The following is a 20,512-nucleotide window of genomic DNA, read 5'->3' as shown; positions in this document are numbered from 1 at the left end:
GTACAGGTCGGAGAGGAGCGCCGGCGGGATGGTGGGTGGGACGCCAGGCGCGGATCAGAGCCGAGGGGAGGGGAAAGAGGGAAAGTGGGAGGAGAGCCTGCCCCCCCCCGCTCCGTTCCCCCTTCCTCCCTGTCTCTGCTGACATTGCCTTTTGCAGCCAGTGCGTGCCCGGGGCGAGGGGGGGGTGTGCCAGCAAAAAAGCTTGCCTTGCGACAAGATTTGAGGAATCGGTGGGGCCTGGGTGGGGGGCGGCCCGATATTCCCGGCGAGTCAGCCATTTATCAAGGAGAATGGTGCAAAACATTACAGCATCGGAAAGGTCTTCTGGACTGCAGGACTACGATCCCCACACCTTAGTTACTTCCTTTGCAGGCCGGGTTTCCGTCGAAAACATATCGTGCAAATCTGTTTACAGATTGGGGAGAGGGTGGGAGGTTAGCTGTGCAGATCAGGTATATGCAATCTGTTTTGCCAAGGTTTCAACTTGAGAAGACTGGAAGGGAAAGTAATGTTCAGGATTCTGGAGCCTGGGAGAATGCTAGGAACTTTTGCCATTCTGGGGCAAGTTTCTCTACTAGTAGTTTGCATGATCTGCTGTCAGGAATTTTTATGAATTGCCATTGATGCCACACTCTAATAACTGATATAGAGTGTACAGGAAGTAATCATGGAGGTAGTCAGGATTTTTGTTTGGAAGGGGCAGAAACTGAGTTTGCTATGTATTTTTATTGATTATGGGGTGGGCAGCTGCTCCTCTCTGCCCCCCTCCCGCTACACCCATTGAAGTAATACTGAGACTGTCATACTATATAAAGATAGAAGGGGGAGAATCACATTTTCTTTAGTCATAATAGAAGGTGCTTGCAAGAAGAATCTAAGTTCTAAAACTTACAAGCAGTGTTAGAGATTTTCCCCCAGTGTAGATTTTGTTTCTTTCCATGTAGCAGAGAGTAGAAGCCCTCCCTATGAGAGCTTTAAATGAGTGTTTAAGTATTGCGGAGATTGATGCTGTCAAGACAGGAATGCAAGCAGACCATAGCATATAATTACAGCTAATTAAATGTTAAAGCAGCAATAAGTAGAACTAGGAGCACAATCCAATAGTGAGTTGTCTTTAATCTTTACATCTAAAGCCACTTTAGTTTAGCTTGGTAATTTATGACTAGAAGATGGAAGTAAATGATAGGCAATAGATCGGCCTCTGATTGTCCCCATATCGGCTATCCAAGTATTTAATTTTTTTTAAGTGTTTGAGCAGGTTACTTGGGTCACATGGGGCATCATTCTAATCCAATAAACTGTTTTTATAGTGGGGAACCTTTTTTCAGCCCGAGGGCAGCGTTCCTTCTTGATGACATTAGGGGGAGGTGCATGCCAGTCGTGGCCAGGCCTAGAAGCCAAATGTGATTGAGGCAAAGGATGTGATGGATTTTTGACCAGTAGGCTGAATTCTAGCCACACAAAAGCCACAGGTTTCTCTATCCCCCAACACACATTTATTTATTTAATAAAAGTTAACATTCTGAAACATAAAAACTACCTCAGCTTGGTAGGCTTGTCTAAACAAGCATGTTTTTAACATCGTGCAGTGAAGGTGCCTGCTTGCTCTCAATTAGGCAGGGAGTTCCGCTGCCACACGAAGCGACCAAGTTCTTACAAATGTGGAACGGATATTATGTGGCTCGCAGATCAACAACCATTGCAGATCTCTGAGCACAGGTGTTGCAGTAGTGTAGCTAGGAGAGGCGAGGGTGGGGTGCTCTCGGCAGCACTTATCTTTGGGGGTGGCACACTAGAGCCCAAGGTGGCGTGCAAGCCCCAAGCACCCCAGAGCCCAGCGCAACGCTCCCAAAAGCAGCATGGCTCACAGTGGCCAGAGGGTGGCCAGCAAGGATGCAAGCAGCATGCGCTGACTCTGTGAGCGGAGCTGGGCCTCCATCATGCCCAAGCTACCACGTTTCTCCCGGGTGCCCTCTCCCCCCCCTTTTTGCAGCCATTTATCTTATGCTTAAGAGAAGCTTTCCCATTCTTTCAGAATTCTTAAATGAGACCTTCACTGAGGTTCTGCACTATGTAAATTAGCTTATAATTGATTAATCAATTCAGTTGTTAAAAGCAGGAGCGCTAATCAACTCCATCATCTTTAATCAGATCCTAAAAACAAAAATGACCTTAAAATGATACCCAATTTTCTTCAAATAGTACATTCTGTTTTGTTCCCAAACCATATTTCAGAATGATCATCTTATGTTGCGTTCTAGCCATATCCACTCTAAAAACATTGTTCATTCTTGGTTAGACAAGCATACCCAGATGCTTAGAAAATTGAAGTAATTTTAATCTGTTTTAGTGCAGAGAGATATACTGTAGTCCAGCAACAGCTGGGGAGTAACACATTCCTCATCCCTGCTGCATTGTTTTTCTTGTTTACCAGTAAAGATTTGGAATCAACCAAACATTTATTAGATTTTTTTAAGCTCAGGAAGTTTGGTGAGTCATTTGGATGAGACTGTTAGACACCAAGGTCATTGTGGTTGCTCATGTATGGAAGGATTCATATAATGACTTTAGGACAAACAGAAAACTGGCAGTCTGTGTATTCCATAGTTTAGAGAAATAAATGTTTCAAGTTGATATGTTAGGTAACGTGTGCCATAGAAATCCAAGGGAATTCTGGAAGAAGAGCTTAGCCGTCTGATGGTTTCTTAATAAGAGGGGGGGACCTTTTGTTTAATTCTTTCATCTCACTCGCTAAGTCGGTATTTATAAACTCAGATATTGTAAGCAAAGTGATACCAGGCTGAACTATGAAGTGACATGTTTGCATGGCTTTGATGGCAGCTCTTACCAATCTCTGTAGACCTAATTAAAGGCATATAACGATGACTCCCCTTCCCCAAGCCATGGCATGAGTGGAAAATGTACTTTCAGAAGAATATACCAGCCCAACAGATTGGAGGAGATATCATATTCATGTAGATATGGAGAACATAATGATACCCTTATTGGTCTTTGCATTATTACAGTAATATAAAAATGACATCCGTTAAAACAAGTAATATTCTATGTGTCCACACTGCTGAATTATCTAAATCAGAAAATGGAGGTGGAAAGAGACCACCAACACCCGGTGCTTACATCAGTCCTGCCCTATGAGTTTGGCCTTTGCCTTTTGTTCATGCCAGAAGAGATATACAACATGGTAATCGCTTGATTTGCTTGTGATCACCTATTTGGTTAGTAAGTCCTTTTGAATCCTTTGTGGCTTCATTTTGGATAAGCATGGCTAGGACTGGGTTTCCTGTATCCTAAGATAATGCCAGGATAATACAGGGAATAAATGGATTCACTTTCAGCTCTTTTTATACCTCTGAAGTTTTTATCACGGCAGCTTAAAATAGCTTTCAGGTTATCCTTAAATGCACAAAATGTGCTTCTTTTGCTTTTGTGTGTGCAAAATGCAAAGGAGCGAAATGAAAGGTAATCAAAATGGCACATGGTGTTTAATGCTTTCCTAGGACTAGTTTAAGCCCCACTGAGAACAGTGGGACTTCTGTAGGTTTAGGGTGATATAAAAGTAGAATACTGTACAAAATATAAAGCAAATCTAGAGATAAAGCAACAGCAAACCAAATTACATCCAGAAACGAGTTCTTTCAATTCCCATATTCATAATTCTCCCATTGATCGCAATGCAAGTATACAAGGACATTCCTTTGGCTGGATCATGGCCATTAATAATACCAAATTGCTTTTTACATGCAGTTTTTATCAACAGTCATAATTTTATTTTCTATAACATGTCTTGAACCACAGCATGAAAATGAACTGTAAGCATTAAATCAATTTCGTGTCAGATTAAACCCGGGATTTAGAAAAATATGCTATATTTATTTTCAGTAAGAGCCTGACCTCTCCAAGGGTAAAAAGCACATTATGAACACAGCGCAGAATAGGACCTGAGGACATAAACCATCCAAAGTGCAGTTTTTACCTGAAGGTCAGTGAGGTTTACTTCTGAATAAACATGCCTAGGCTCACCTACACAAATTCCACTTATTTCAACGAAAGAGATTTACAGGGCAATTATAGGCAAGCGTACACTGTAATGCCTAATAAAGGTTTGGTGAAGTAAGCAAGTAAGGCATGTGTACAGCAGTCAGAAATAAAATCTACTAAGCTCAATAGGTTTTACTCTCAGGTATAGGTGGGACGTGGGTGGGGCTGTGGGTTAAACTACTGTGCCCCTTGGGCTTGCCGATCAGAAGGTCGGCGGTTCGAATCCCCGCAACGGGGTGAGCTCCCGTTGCTCGGTCCCTGCTCCTGCCAACCTAGCATTTCGAAAGCACAAAGTGCAAGTAGATAAATAGGTACCGCTCCAGCGGGAAGGTAAACGGCGTTTCCGTGCGCTCCTCTGGTTCGCCAGAAGCGGCTTAGTCCTGCTGGCCACATGACCCGGCAGCTGTACGCTGGCTCCCTCGGCCAGTAAAGTGAGATGAGCGCCACAACCCCAGAGTCATTTGCGACTGGACTTAACTGCCAGGGGTCCCTTTACCTTTACCTGGTTTGCCAGAAGCAGCTTAGTCATGCTGGCCACATGACCCGGAAGCTGTATGCCGGCTCCCTCAGCCAATAAAGCGAGATGAGCGCCGCAACCCCAGAGTCGGCCACGACTGGACCTAATGGTCAAGGGTCCCTTTACCTTTACCTTATAGGTGGGTTATAGGATTGCTGCCCTTAGCATATGCTTAATTCTCAGTTGAAATGAGTGGGACAAAACTGATTAACTGCAAATGGAATTGTCACCAAGTCTTTGAACAACTAGATTTATATTACAATGCTGTTGCTGTGGCCATTACCTTAAACTGAAGACAGGTGTCTAATAGCTCCTAAGCTAGAACTGGCTTCCAGTTTTATGTTTATTCATTTAGTGGCTTTATATACCACTGTTTGACAGGCAGCTCACAACATTTATAAATGCAATGGGTACATGAAGAACAACCACAACTGAAGCCAGCCCAGCAGCAAGTGTCTGGTGCCATCTTCTGCCTCCCACTCTGTTGTGTTCGTTCCCACTTAGCTTATCTGACCTCTGGGTTTCCTACCAATTTTAAATTGAGGTGCGTTAAACATTTGGTTTGAAAGGGAAGGCTTTTCAAAAGTTTTGTGAGAGATGGAAGGAAAGTTCACGCAACATTAGAAGAGTAGACTAGAGCCTCCCCTCACCATCCCAAAGAGAGAAACTTTTAATTCAGCAGTCCTTCTTACTTTGCCCAACCAGTAGTCTCTGCAACTGATAAATGTTCCCTAATAAGGTATCCAGTAGGCAGTCCTGATGTAAATATAGCTTCAGTTGGTGGAGGTGTTTCAGGAATTTATTCCTGTTTGTAGCTGCCTGTCCCCAGAAGCCTCAGAGTGGGTAACAGTACAGTCATACCTCATGTTACATTTGCTTCATGTTACGTTCTTTCAGGATATGTCCCGCGGTGACCCGGAAGTACCGGAAAGGGTTACTTCTGGGTTTTGCCGCTTGTGCATGCGCAGACGTGCAAAATGACATCACGCGCATGTGCAGAAGCGGCGAATCGCAACCTGCGCGTGCGCAGATGCGCCACTGTGGGTTGCACTCTTTTCATGTTGCGAATGGGCCTCTGGAAAGAATCCCATTCGCAACCAGAGGTACCACTGTCTTAAAAATTCAATTACTGTAAAAACAAACCTTAATAACTTGAATTATAGAATCTATGTTAAAATAAAATGTGTGTAAAATGTTGCTTGCTTTTGTTATTCCTAGCCAGTGATTTCTCTCTGCCCTACCCCCTGCATTGAATAGAGAGGTCTTGTAGTGCTTTTCAGGAAATTCCTGTCAGCTTGGATGAGGAAGTCTATTCCAGAACTAGGAAGATGCCATCAAAGTATGCTGATGCCACTTTAACAATGAACAGTCAAAGAGATATCCATAAACCTGGTTTCCCTCATCTTTCCGTGGCACCCTGGGGTGCCTAGAATGAGGGTCAGGGGTGCCGCAGGCAACACTGTTATTCCTAGCCAGTGATTTCTCTCTGCCCTACCCCCTGCATTGAATAGAGAGGTCTTGTAGTGCTTTTCAGGAAATTCCTGTCAGCTTGGATGAGGAAGTCTATTCCAGAACTAGGAAGATGCCATCAAAGTATGCTGATGCCACTTTAACAATGAACAGTCAAAGAGATATCCATAAACCTGGTTTCCCTCATCTTTCACTAGAACTAACTGCCAGAGTAAATCCCACTATATATTCATTTTTTATTTCAATCTGGTGCACCTGGAAAGAGGGCCAGAATAGCACAGTGTAACTCTAAAATCCTTTGTCAGCATACCTAGCCAAATACTGAGCTATGGAGTAAGCCAGAGACAATAGAGACTGGGGTGAGTCAGTCAAGGAAGGGAGTGATATACGTTTTTAAACAGCACCAGAGAGCCAAATGTGTGCAGAGTTCTTAGCAATCAGATCAGATTCTAGCATTCCATGAATGAGTGCATGTTGCTCTTCTAAGATAAAACAGCCAGAGCAAGAGAAGTTTCAAGAAATAAGGAATTACTGGAAATAAGGACCAACCACGGCAGGCCAAAAATGGAACAAAACTAGAGATGGGAACACAGGCTAGGATCCACTGTTAGTAAGGAGGGACTGCTCTGATGCCTTTTTGCAGCCCATAATGTGGAAGCAAGGATATTCACCCCATCAGGTCTCAAGGAAGAAAGAGACTGGCGTTGTCATCCTATCTGTTCCGGCAGTGCCGACAGAGCTACTGGAACATTTTATGAGAAGCAAGTGGGGCATGTTCTTGCTAAGCTGCTTGTCAGTTCCAGTAATCTCACTATAAAATATTCTGCCCAGTGTGTTATCTATAGTGTTGCTTTATGCTTGGCAAATAAACAATTACAACTACTATTTGCGTGTGTTGGCTATTTAAGCCTACAATCATATACAGTGGTACCTCAGGTTAAGTACTTAATTTGTTCCAAAGGTCCATACTTAACCTGAAACTGTTCTTAACCTGAAGCACCACTTTAGCTAATGGGGCCTCCTGCTGCTGCTGCGCCACCAGAGCCCGATTTCTGTTCTCATCCTGAAGCAAAGTTCTTAACCCGAGGTACTATTTCTGGGTTAGTGGAGTCTGTAACCTGAAGCGTATGTAACCCGAGGTACCACTGTACAACACATAGAGCTCAGTAGGATTTCTGAACAGACATGGATTGGATTGTGTTGCTTTGTGTCCCCCCCCCCATAACCATCAGCCATTGGAGACTGTTGATTAAAGGTTTCAGTTTTTAAGGTAAAATTTAAAAATAAGATTTCCTTATAGTTTTCTAGTATTACTATTTAAAATTAAACCCTCAAGATTTTCCTTAGCTTACAACTGCTGGAAATGTTATATAGCTTTCTTCCAAAGGGGCAGTTATGTTAGTAACTAAAGGTAAAGGGACCCCTGACCATTAGGTCCAGTCATAACCGACTCTGGGGTTGCGGCTCTCATCTCGCTTTATTGGCCGAGGGAGCCGGCGTACAGCTTCCGGGTCATGTGGCCAGCATGACTAAGCCGCTTCTGGCGAACCAGAGCAGCGCAAGGAAACGCCATTTACCTTCCCGCCGGAGCGGTACCTATTTATCTACTTGCACTTTGACATGCTTTCGAACTGCTAGGTAGGCAGGAATGTTAGTGACACTTTAAAAGGGAACAGGTTTACCACCATGGCATAAGACAGTAGTTTTCAACCAGTGTGCCGTGGCACCCTGGGGTGCCTAGAATGAGGGTCAGGGGTGCCGCAGGCAACACTGGCCTCTGTCCCTTTTTCCTTCCCTCCTACCACCAGGGGTGGCAGCAGCAGCTACCCAGAGGACTCCCAAGGAGAGGGGAGAGGAGGCTGAGGGAAGACTCCACAAGGGAGGGCATTTGAAAAGGGTGAGAGGCTGCCAGCTCTGCAGACAAGGGGTGACATAACTGGGCTCCTGAGCCCCACAGGGGTGCCGCAGAAAGAATGTAGTTGGTTAAGGGAGCCATGGACTCAAAAAGGTTGAACACATCTGGCATAAGCTTTCATGGGTCCCCCTTAGCTTTCTTTTGCAGGTGGCTGTGCAATGAGGGCTGTTGCTGCAATCGCATTGAAGCCACAAACCCTGGTGTACAGAGGCTCTCTCCGTTAATAATAGACAACACATCCATCTTTGGGAGAGACAAGAACTCCAGACACATGCCGAGAACTAACTGTGCTCCTGATCCAACTGAACATGCCTTTGCTTGGCCATTGCAAGCACACACACCTCAATTTGGTCATTTATTAGCACTGGAAGAGACCTAGGTCTCCCTTCCATCTGGTACTGTCACACCAGTAAACTGATCAGAGTGCGTACACAACCATGTATGTAACAACTATTCTTGTACCCAAATGTAAACAAGTTTAAGAACAAAGTGACCCAATCACATTTGCTGTCACTGATAATAGTGTTTTATATGTTGTGGATGGGGGGGGGGTTGTCAGTCTGAATGATACCCATGAATCCCTTCCAAACCTGTGACCCTGTGTATATTAGTTTAGACTTTAGAATCTGTAAGAGGAACCTGCTGAACCAGTCAGACCAGTTTATTTGTAAGATAATGAATGGCCTGGTGCATTTAACAATATCTTGCTATCTATACCATTATACTTTAATACCTGTAGTGGGGGGGGGGAGACTTCACAGCCACATTTCCCATCTCTGAACAGATATGTATGTCTGTTTATTTATTTCATAAAATGTATACACTGCTTAACTCTAAAAAAACAACAACACCCTCAAAGCAGTTTACAAAAAATATAAAACAATAAACTTGTGAATAAGAAGAATTAATAACAATTTGTGGACAACATACATTTGATACATTTTATACATTTGATGAAATAAGCTCTAGTCTACAAAACCTTGTTATCCAATAAATGTATTGGTCGTTAAGGTGGTACAATACTCTTTCTTGGTTTTTATATAATCTTCTGTATTCTGATCATGCTTCCTGAAGTTCAGCACATCTCTCTGTATTGTCAAGTTAAGCTGCTCAATACTACAGAAAAATCTGTCCAGAAACTTACAATAGAGTATAGTCTTGTGCTTCATTTTGCCTGTCAAGTGTGTCTTTAAAAAACCCAACAGCCTTACAGATCAATCAATACAGGCACAGGGGAGCTGGTGGGGAAGCTCAAAGACACACAAGGAATGAGAAGCTTTCAGCTGAGATGGTGAGCTGATAAGAGAAATATCCAAGAAATCTGTTTCAGACCTTAAGACAACACAGGCAAGCAGAAGCAGTAAAAAAAATTATTTGAGACATAATTGTGCAACCTGAATTGTGCAACCAGTGTGTGACTGCAACTATTTCAGGGTGGAATTCAAACTAGAGGTGCTTAGAAAAGCTGGGACTGCAGAAAGAAGCCTCAACAGAGGAGAGAGTATAAATTGTCTTTCCTGCCCTCTCCATGGCTGCTACCATCACAGACAGCTATTGAATCTGGGTGGGGGAGGGAAGACTAAAACCCCTCAGAGGAGAAAAGGGCATGGATAAGTAGAAATGACTGTGAAGGGGTAAAACTAGCTTGGTAAGACAGGACAAGGACCAGACTGGTAAAAGCAAAGTGAAGAAGGCAGAATAGTCTTTTTTGAGTGTAGTAGGGGATTGAGCTGTGTTTCAGCCATGCCTTTTGTCCCAGAAGCCCTGCTCCCCTCTTCTTAATTGTAAGGATGTGGGGCCAGCCAAACTGGTGCAGTTGTTCAGTCAGGGTTGATGGAACACCACTCTGTGCATGCTGGAGACAGCTGCCTTTCTTAGTACATCACCGCCTAGGATTCAGGCACGACACAAATTAAGTTTGAGGAGTGTGAAATTCGCAAGGGGGAGCACAAACTATGATCTCCCTATAGTGTGAAGAAGGTGGGAAGTTTTTAAGAGTGAAGGCTGGCTCAAAAACAAGATACCGGTAATGCTGGAGAAACATTGAATGGGCCTGTTCTTCACAACAAGTTATAAAATGGTGGTAACATTGGAGCTTCCCTGCCTCCTAGTGGAGAAGGGACAGTGTTCATAAGTCATTCATGGTAAAGGAGAGGGATGCAGAAGTGAAATATTGCATCATAGCTCCAGAATGGAAAACAGATGATTTTAATAGGCAATTGTGTTTAATTAATTAATTTAAGGGTGTCTCATTAGATGACACCATCAGCCTCTTTATTAGCCCATTATTATCCAGCTCTACCTGTTAGTACATTTGCCAACATTTTGATCAAAACCCCATTGCTTCTTTGGGAAACTACAATTTGATTTACAAGATAAATAAAATGTGTAATTGACTGAAGTTGCACCAATATCCAGGCAAATTGCATAAACTGAGACAAACCAGATGTGAATATATGATCTATTTTAACACTTAAATGCCAGGACTGATTTAATAATTAGTTGGGATTCCCCCCCCCCAAAAGTCTGCTGTCTTTTGCTGTCTGCTGGGTTGCACCACTTGATGGCTCACTCTGAAAATATGATGGATACTTTGCTTTCTAGCTCTTGACCAATCTGTGCACACTGGCTGACACCATAAGGCAGAGATGTCCAACTTCCAAGAGACTGCTATCTACTCCCACTATAAAAACATGACCAAATTTGTTGAGCTTTTTTGGGGGAGCCTACACCAAAGTTGTTGAGCTTTTGCTTTTGTTTTTTGGGCATGGGGATCCATCAGGATCACACAATTGACTGGCATCAACCAGGAACAGCCTGCCATAAGGGATCCACCAAGTCAAGCAGCTGCCATTTTCACTTTGCACAGTATGGATAGAGCAGTGTGATAAAAGACATCCAGTGTGCTGTAGTGGTTAGTGGATGTTCAGTATAAAACATCTGGAGGGCAACAGGTTGGGAAAGGCTGGGTCATAGTCTTGGATGATGAGTGGAAAGACTATGAGTTGTATCCAGTGACATCATCGCACAGAGAAGAGAACTTCTGCTCACTCAACAGAATTCCCTTCCCTCTCTTCCCCATGCCCATCCCATAACCCCAAATCTGCTCTGGGAGTTCCTCCAATCCACCAGAGAAGATATGTTTCTCTGTGTTTGTGTGTGTGTGTGCAGACTGAACACGGAGAGAAGAGGGAGGGGAAGCTTTATTGCATGAGTGGGCATTATTCCGCTCATGCAGTGACTTCATTGGATTCAACTCGGCGAGCTTCGTCCATAAAGCTCACTGGGTAACCTTAGGTCAGTCATTGTCTCTTAGCTTTGCGTACCTCACAGGGTTTTTTGAGCCTCAAATGGGAGGAGAGGGCCATGTTTCCTGCTCCAAGCTCCCTAGGGCAGCCTTTCTCAACCTGTGGGTCCCAAGATGTTGTTGAACTACAACTCCCATCACCCCTAGCTAGCAAGGCCAGAGTTCAGGGATGATGGGAGTTGTAGTCCAACAACATCTGGGGACCCGCAGGTTGAGAACTGCTGCAAGGGATATAAGACTTCTTGTTGTTGTTGATAAAATATGTGATTCGGCAGGCAGCCCTGCTAAACGCAGAAAGAAGCCGGTGATGTGGCTTCCTGACTGTGGCAGACGCACACCATAAGTTCACCTCACAGCACACTTTTGGCTGGCATGTGAACTTTTAGTTCAAGTGCCCTCAGCTGTTCTTCATTTGTCTTCTTAAAAACCATTATTCTTATGAATTGCTTTGATCGTGGAGCGGCAGTTATTTAAATATTTATGGCCATTTTGCTCCAGTACTGAGCAGAAAACACTAGAGGGCAGTTTAATATATGGACGGAAGCCAGTCAGCTGAATGTTTATCTATGTTAGAAAAATATAAATGTTCTTTTAAGGGTTTTAAACAATTGGAGGCATTGGCACCCCAGAATCATTTCTCTGGCATCAACTGTAGCCTTCAAATGGAAACAAGCAATTGATTGTTTTCTGAAGCTCATTTGAGAGCTAGTATTTTTCAGAAGACAGTGCTGAGTGGCACAGCCTCAGATTCTCCTTAGGCCTTGAAAGAATTATTATTATTATTATTATTATTATTATTATTATTATTATTATCATTTATATATTGAACTTATTATCCCACTCTTCCTCCCAAAGGAGTTTAGGGCAACATACACACCCACAATTAAAAACAAAAACACAAAACCTAAAACAATTAAATCATTGAAGAAATAGTTACAGTTAAACACACAATTACATCCAGTGATTTCAGAGTTGCCAGGAATAGTATTCTTCAGCCACCAGGCAATATTTAGGTCTTTTGGCTGTGCATGCATGGCCATCATGTGTGTGCGGTAATCTTTATGTACAGATACAAGTTCAGAAGTAATTATTATTTAAATAAAAATACAAGACATCTCATCCTAGTGGGGAAGAGTGCACCCAATGTGGCTGCTCAGTCTGCTGAATGTAGATGGTGTCCTGAGTTAGCTTTCGTTGACCCTGTTTCTGTGAGTACAAAAGTGTCAGACCTGGCTTTTTCTTTGGAGTCAGTGCAGATGGTTCTTTGAGTAAGGCAAAGGGTAGCAAACAAAGATCAGGAAGATGAATTCCCTTGTTACGCAAGAGAGCTAACTTAAAGCAGAAGCTTTTATAGAAGTCGGGCACTATCACCTGGCCAGGCCTGCTGTATCATGTTGCTGTTCAAGAGGCTTGTTTAGTTCTTTGTTGTCCTCCTTCGGCCAAAGTTGGGTAGTGGTATACAGGCTGGATCCTAATTTAATCTGTCTCAGGCTCCATGTTCAGGACCTACTCCCTATGGAGCCTGGTAGCCTTGGGACTGGTAGGACAAAGGCAGGGAGGCCAACCAGAGCCAACTAATTCTGATTTTGTCCCCATCCTCCTATTGGCTGAACTCTACAAAGGCTAAGGTGGAGGGTGCTGACAGACAGTGCCGCCTTGTGGACAAGTTGTAAGGAAGGAGGCAGGTGGGAGCTGGCTGAGGGTGGATTGTGCTTGGTGGAGGGATGCCTCGTTTGTCCTAATGGACCAGCTTTCACTGCCTCCTCCAGACTTGATATGGGTTGCAACCTCGATAAACCCTTTGAATTCACTTGCCACAATGAATTCACTTGCCCCAGTGGTAGATGCTTACATCTTAAGCCCTGTGTGACCTCCCCGCATGCATACTGATGGGCGTTATAGAAACATGTGTTCTTTAGAAGGTAGGGAAATGGGGTGTGTGTGTGTGTGTGTGTCAGTGTCAGTATTTCTAATAAGAAATGAGACAGGAGGTGTGGTAGTGTAAATATTTCTCACTCCATGTTGTGAACCTGCAATCCTACACAGTGCCACTAGCATATAATGACTGGGCTTACTGATCATCCTGTTTTAAATATTTCTCTATTAAAAGCAATGAAGAACAATTGTTGTTCTAACGCTAAAGAAAATGAAGAAAGGAGTCATGGGTATGATTTTCAAGTTCAAGGGAAATCTAGTCCAGCTTCTTGTTCTCACAATGGCCAGTCAGATGCCCAATGGGAAGCCTGCAAGCAGAACCCGAGTAGGAGAGCACTCATCCCACTTGTGATTCCCAGCGACTGGTATATTCATTTTTTTTTATAAATATTTATTAAATTTTCCAATTTTATACAAACTCAAAGGAAAAAAGAAAAAGAAAAATATTAAAAACAAATCAATTTCAACCACAGTTTTTCAATAACATGTTTCTTTGACTTCCTCATACCTCCCCTTCTTGTTTTCTACTTCAAATTGTTAATCCAGCAAATCCTAATCTCTTAACATTCCTTTTAACTAACACCTTATTTTCCAATCAACTTTTTTTTTTAAATTTTATGACTTAAACAATTTTAATCCCAATTATTTTTATCATAACAGCTAGAGACCACATAAGTTCGATCCAGCATCTTTCAAAGTTCATTAATTTTATAGTATTTCTGTAAATAGTCCTTGAATTTCTTGCAATCTTCTTCTGCCGACTCTTCTCCCTGGTCACGGATTCTGCCAGTCATTTCTGCCAGTCCCATACAGTCAATCAACTTCATCTGCCATTCTTCCAGAGTGGGTCCCAGCGACTGGTATATTCAGACTAGGTATACTGTCTCCAACAGCGGAGGTAGAAAAGGAAGGATGGCATTAAACTTCTGTCTAATTGTTGGAAGGTTTTATCTCTTTAATATAGTGTATAAACCTTTATGCAAAAATCCTGAACTAGAATGCTGAACCTTAACAGATACTGTGCAATCTGTGTTTACTACTTTGAGCAAATCACTGTATCAGGTCCTGCAAAACAACTGTCAGTCTGGATGCACCCTCAGGGCCTATTTCATCTGATTAAGGATTCCAAGAGAGAACACAACTCTTTTGTGAAATCATTAAAGCACTGATGTTTTATGAAGTCTTCCCATCTGATTGAAGCACAAGGGAACTTGCACTAGTGGATATTATTGGCTGTAAATTAAGGGACAGTGACAGACCCAGAGACAGGAATGAAAATGGTTGGAAAAGTGCCAGGTTTGAAAGCTGAGTTTAGATGTGAAACTCTTTTGCGGTATCGGTTCATTCTGCCTAGAGGAAGAATGCAGTGTGGAAATCTCATCTTTGAAAACAGACATTGATGTTTGTGTGCAATTTCTATGTCCCCATTTGTCTGGAGGGAGGAAAGAACAGTTCCAGGGGAAGTGGTTGCTCTACAGCAGATGCTGTTGGGCTTTCAACTTCCTCCAGCCCCAGCCAACTTGGCCAATTGTTGGGCTACAGGGGAGTCCAGCAGCACCTGGAGGCTCCAAGGTTTCCCCATGCTTGCTGTCCATCATTCTGTTCTTTCCATAATGGAGTGAGTTGGATGATAGAAACTGATAGCTCTTGACTCTGAGTTTTTATTAAACAATTCATGCATAAATAAAGGCTTGGCAGCATAATTACTCCGCATCACACAGCCAGTGCCTAATATACTTTTATGTTTAATCACAGTAGGTTTTCGTTCAGTGGCTATTGTTTTAAAATACATACCCAGTGCTTTATGGAATGTTGTTGTTGTTTTGCAATAAGGATTTAATCACTTCAATTTCCAGTCTACAGTGTTTTCAAAATACTCAGTACAACTACTGTATAGTTGACATATGATGTTGTGGAATAACCTCTTAGAAATAAAAGCCATCTTAACAGATGCTGGATAATGCTAATTCACTCTTTTGCAATAAACATCCAAAAAGCAAATTAAGGTAGACAAAGGATTGAGGTTATGTAATCAAGTAATCAAGGTCAGAATTTCTCTAAAGCCTGCTGGTTCTTTTCACTTCTTTCTCCTTCTGTCTTCTTCAGAAGCAATATGCCTTTAAACTGCCATTTCCCATTCCAGCTGCAGAATTATGCCCTTGCAATGCACCTGTAGAAGCCAGTTTCCCACAGTATGTGCACAAAGAAACTGTGTGGCGGGAAGAGCGAATGGTAGATTCCAGCATCACCACCCCGCTATTGCCATCCCACCCTAGTTGTGAATTTACAGCACAGAGAAGCAGTTCCTAAATAATGTGTGAAGAAGGCTTGAACTCACATCCCTAACTAGAACTCTTATTACACCGTCACAAACTCTGGGTCACATGATCAAAGACTACCTCTTTTATTCAGGTTCTGCTTACCAGAAAGCAGAATGTATAGCCTGCAAAAGAGACTTCCCCCTGCTAACAGCAGCCCTATCAGTCAGTAGCCAGTCAAAAGGTCATCAAAACAGAAAAATAGGTAGGCCAGACTGAGAGAGATAGATTTAGGGGAAACCAGTGAAGCTCATGACTGATCAGGAAATTCAGTAAATATGGGCCAGATTCAAGCCTAACAATTTATGCATTGTATCAGGAACATGTGTTTGGCTTTTTAGGCTTATGCCCTCATTGATAGCAATAGAAGCTCTGTCACTGCCTTAATTTGGGTAAGAACTCTTCTGTGATCTGAAGTGGGTCATCCCATCAATAAAAGAAAGGAGTGAGTTTCTTACCAGCTAAGATCAGCAGTGGTATCAAATGAAGAAAAGTGAAAAACCCTCTTTGCTAAGAACAATTAAGGTTGTAGCCGTTAGCTCAGTTGGTAGAGCATGAGACTTTTAATCTCAGAGTCATGGGTTTGAACCCCCACATTGGGCAAAGATTCCTGCAGTGCAGAGATTGGGCTAGATGGCCCTCATGGTGCCTTCAAACTCTACAATTTTATGAGTCTATTATCACACTTGAATGTGTGTGTGTGTGTGTGTGTGTGTGTGTTTGTGTGTGTGTGTGTGTGTGTGTTTGTGTGTGTGTGTGTGTGTTTGTGTGTGTATGCTGACTCTGAATTCCTATTTCTGGCTTCAGAAAAAAATCATTTTGAAAGTGCACAGAATTAGTTGCTGACCCTGCCAAACAAAACAACATGGAGTCTGCTGAACTGAAGGAAGTACTACTTCTTCTTCTTCTTCTTCTTCTTCTTCTTATTATTATTATTATTATTTTGTCTAGGTGTCATGCAGCTGTTCTGCAGTCTTGCTTAGCAGCATTTGTTCGGCTGTGTTACCTAAGAAATCCACAAGGTGGTGGTGTTCATTAACATGCTGCGATGTTCTAGTCCTAGCCACCCTCCAAATACCTCAATTGTTCTTTGTTAGCAACATTCTGCCAAGAGGAAAGGAAAGCCTTCTGCAGTTTTTGTACCAAGGAAAGGAAAACAAACCATCTATATTTCATTACTGTTTTAATGTGGAATAGCAACTTTTTAACAAGGGAGAGAGAGAGTGTGTGTGTATATATATATATATATATATATATATATATATATATATATGGAAAATCTATTGTGCCTGAAATGAATTAACCAATTTGTAAACATGACACTTCCTGCATCTTCATCTTTAAAACATTAGCCCGTAGGGCAAATGATTAGCATTTTCCCTTGACACTGGCATCGATACCTTAGCTGACTTGGCTGAGCCAATAAATGCTTTGGCTCTTGCAAGAAGTTCATTTTAATGGCTGAACACTGTTAGAAAGGACTCGGTGCTGCTGAGGGGAGCTGGAAGTATGGAGAGCCCATTAATGTGCACACAATATATTGGCAGCTCATTTAATAAGGCAAACAAACAAGGCTACCTTTAATCGCAAGAGCTGGCCTAGAGAGGCTGCGGCAAGCGAGCAAAACCCCCGCTGTGAAAATGTTTTCAGAAAAGTGCTCTGAACAGAAACATTACTATGACTTGTCAATATTGCTCTTTCAGGGAAAATAACAGCATTCATGCATTTTGTATAAGGAAGGCAGATCAAACAGATGATCAAAGCCATTTTATTATGTATAAGCTCTCCTCCTGCGTTGTTTTTAATGTCAGATGCTTAGGCATTCAAGAATGGGCTCATTTGCCCATGGTTATGACCAATGGCATCTTTCTATACTGCCAAGGAAACAGCCAAGTCTTTTACAGGTTGTGATTTCTCTTTCGCATCCATTCAAGTAAGTGAGAATCTTTTCCGGTGGCTTTGGTTTGGGGTTTTTGAAACATGGACTGAAGATACAGCAGAATCCTATGCATTTCTATTAAGAAGTAAGCCTCACGGATGGACTTACTCCTGGGTAAGTATATGCAGGATTGCAGTCCTGGTCATCCTTCCTTTCACCTGTTGACATCCCATAGTTTTAAAGTGACAACATCTTTATCCCATGATCTCTCCACAGACAGGAGACTTTTTCTGTGTTTCTTTGGATCGGATGTCTAGGCTGAGTTGTTTCTGACAGTTTTATGCTGGCACAAAGAGATTCTTTCTTTCTTTCTTTCTTTCTTTCTTTCTTTCTTTCTTTCTTTCTTAAAAAGGTCCCATGCATTGTGAGAAATATCTAGAAGAGCACTTCCCAAAATGATGCAGTGCTGAAACCTGGAGTGGTCCCAGTGCCCTCTGCTGTATGTTCTCCGCGGCACAAAGTCAGCAATACGCAGACAGTCATTTGCTGCACCAGCACATGCCTAGTCAGCGTTCCATCCAGCCTATTGCAAGAGTCTGCTTGAAAAGCAAAGCCTCGTTTTACCTCTGAAGCTTGGCAGTTTCCATGCTTTTGAGAGCGGCAGCCACACAGCAGTGAACATTAGGGCCTTTCGAGATACCGCTTCCTCTGTGGCGAAGGTTTTGCTGCATGCAATGGCACACGCGGGGAGAATAATGTTTGCAAGAACCTTGCCATGTGTACAGCCCCCTGTGCTGAACTGCAATAATGGGGCGCATGAAACACCTGCTTGCTCATTCTGTCTGCCTCGGCACTACCAGCATGAGCGTGCAGCTGCTACCACATGGGCTAGAGCTGCACACATTGGATCAGGGTTCTCCCAGCTTCTAGTGCCACTGCAGACAAGGGTTTTCCCGTGGTCTATGTGAAGGCAAAATGAATTTTTAAACTTCGACTCTGTTTGATCTTTGTGGTTGGGACAGCTTGCTTGTAGAGTCTATTCAACCCAACAGCAAACAGTAGGGTACATATTTCATTTTTGTAGTTCCCCTGGAAAAGGAGAGCTGGGTAGAAATATCAGCTGGGTTTTTGCATGCATTCCAAGTGGCTGGAAACTCCTGCCAAAGATTAGTGGATTCGGTTAAACATTATGGGAAGTTATCCTAAGGCCCTAAAATTTCAAGGTGAAATGTGGTCCTTTCATTTCATTTATGTTTAAGTGGTATTCAAATTTTGTTAATTACATAGTTTTTTTCTTAGTGGCTCAGATCTTACACATTGTATTCCTGATAGCCCTATTTGAGTGTTCTGGTCATGTGTAAACCCTATACACAAGTCAGCATGAGGGCATCAAGCTCTGTCCCCACATTGCCATCTCCCCAGTTGCCCTGCTCACATGTAGAGTTTGCACAAAAGCAAAGACCTGGATAGGATTTATGTCCACTTGTGGCTCAAATATCAACTCTCTCATGCTATCTGTGTACAGTCATACCTCGGGTTAAATATGCTTCAGGTTGAGCGTTTTCAGGTTACGCTCCGTGGCGACCCGGAAATAATGGAATGTGTTACTTCTGGGTTTCACCACCCGCCCATGCGCAGACGCTCAAAATGACGTCACGCGCATGTGCAGAAGCGGCGAATTGCGACCCGCAGATGCGGGTTGCTTTTGCTTCAGGATGCGAACGGGGCTCCGGAACGGATCCCGTTCGCATCCAGAGGTACCACTTTACACATTTTGTGCAACAATGGGATGTGGAGAGGCTTCCCCCCCTCATTTGCCCCTAAATTGTGGCATACACCCATGAAGAAACATTTGGAGGGAAGTAAAAATACATTTTTTGGCCGAATTTATAGTGGTTCAGGGAGGCACACATTATGCATGACAGTAAAGCAATTAAACAAAATATTCCAAAAAATAATAATATTTATATTGATTCAGTGTGATAATATATTCTGCTGTCAACTTACTATGTGGTTTAATAGCTGCAGCCCAGAATTTAGCTGTTTTTCTTTTCTCAAAATAAACCTGGTATCTATTAACATTAAGTTTTTCATTTAAAGCTTCCTGGGAAACTTAAATCAGTGGTCAGATAAATGCTTCACATAATGCACAGTAAAAAAAATTGCATTGGGGAAAAAATACACAAATCAAATTTTCCAGTTCTTCAGACCTGCATGGACATTGACATCCAGGAGCACAAATGGTTCAGATAATTTATCTTCTAGCATCACACATGTCTTCATCTAATTGTAAAAATGATCTCTGTGTTGTTGTCCTTTTTAAAAAAAACACCAAAAAAACCATGACACGCCCTGATATCCAGGAAAAGAGAAGTATAGAAAGCCAAATGAGATTAAACACAATTCCTGCTACTGTGCATGAGAATTCCGTAATGCAGGCTGTGTAATGCAGCATGAGCTCTAATTAGTTTCTGGCTATAAACAGGCACCTATGAATGTCATCACAATGTGCCATTGGAGACTGAAATCAAACCCTACAATTGGCAGAGGTCCCTGTCCTCTGAGGTGAAAGTGATTCTGCACTGGAGGCAGAGCTGTGCGCTTTAAACGCTATCCAGCAGAGGGCCAGAGCACTAAAGTACTGCAACCAGGTTGCTATTTGTATGGCTCCTGTAGTTTGTGTACCGGTCGATGCTTTCAGTGTTTGAAACAGTAATGCACGTATAAAAACTTATTGCAGAGAGGGAGGTTAAAATGCCTTTTGCCATTACGATTGCATAAAACTACTTGTAGGGGATGGAAAACCTTTTGTCTGACTTACCAAGCCCCTGAGTTATAAAAAGGGCTTGGCTTTCTTAATCTCTAAAAGGTAAAGGTAAAAGACCCCTGACAGTTAAGTCCAGTCATGAATGACTCTGGGGTTGCGGTGCTCATCTCACTTTACTGGCACTGACGTTTGTCCGCAGACAGTTTTTCCGGGTCATGTGGCCAGCATGACTAAGCCTCTTCTGGCAAAACCAGAGCAGCGAATGGAAACGCTGTTTACCTTCCCACCGGAGCGGTACCTATTTATCTACTTGCACTTGGATGTGCTTTTGAACTGCTAGGTTGG

The 20,512-nt window shown here is 42.7% G+C and overlaps 1 protein-coding gene and 1 long non-coding RNA gene across 4 annotated transcripts in view; both read left to right on the top strand.

Annotated features, from left to right (window-relative positions):
• The window catches only part of PPP2R2B (protein phosphatase 2 regulatory subunit Bbeta), a 253,230-nt gene that overhangs the window by 13,333 nt on the left and 219,385 nt on the right, over window positions 1–20,512 (top strand). The window lies entirely within an intron of this gene.
• LOC310756385 lies at window positions 12–5,928 on the top strand. Its single transcript, XR_014544843.1, has 3 exons — window positions 12–1,103; window positions 3,901–4,000; window positions 5,795–5,928. It is a non-coding gene; the product is annotated as an uncharacterized lncRNA (long non-coding RNA).

Source organism: Podarcis filfolensis (genome assembly GCF_964270895.1).
Source record: "Podarcis filfolensis genome assembly, chromosome: 2".
NCBI classification, from domain to species: Eukaryota; Metazoa; Chordata; class Lepidosauria; order Squamata; family Lacertidae; genus Podarcis; species Podarcis filfolensis.
The sequence above is the reverse complement of the archived record's forward strand: the minus strand, read 5'-3'. Positions and strand labels throughout refer to the sequence as shown.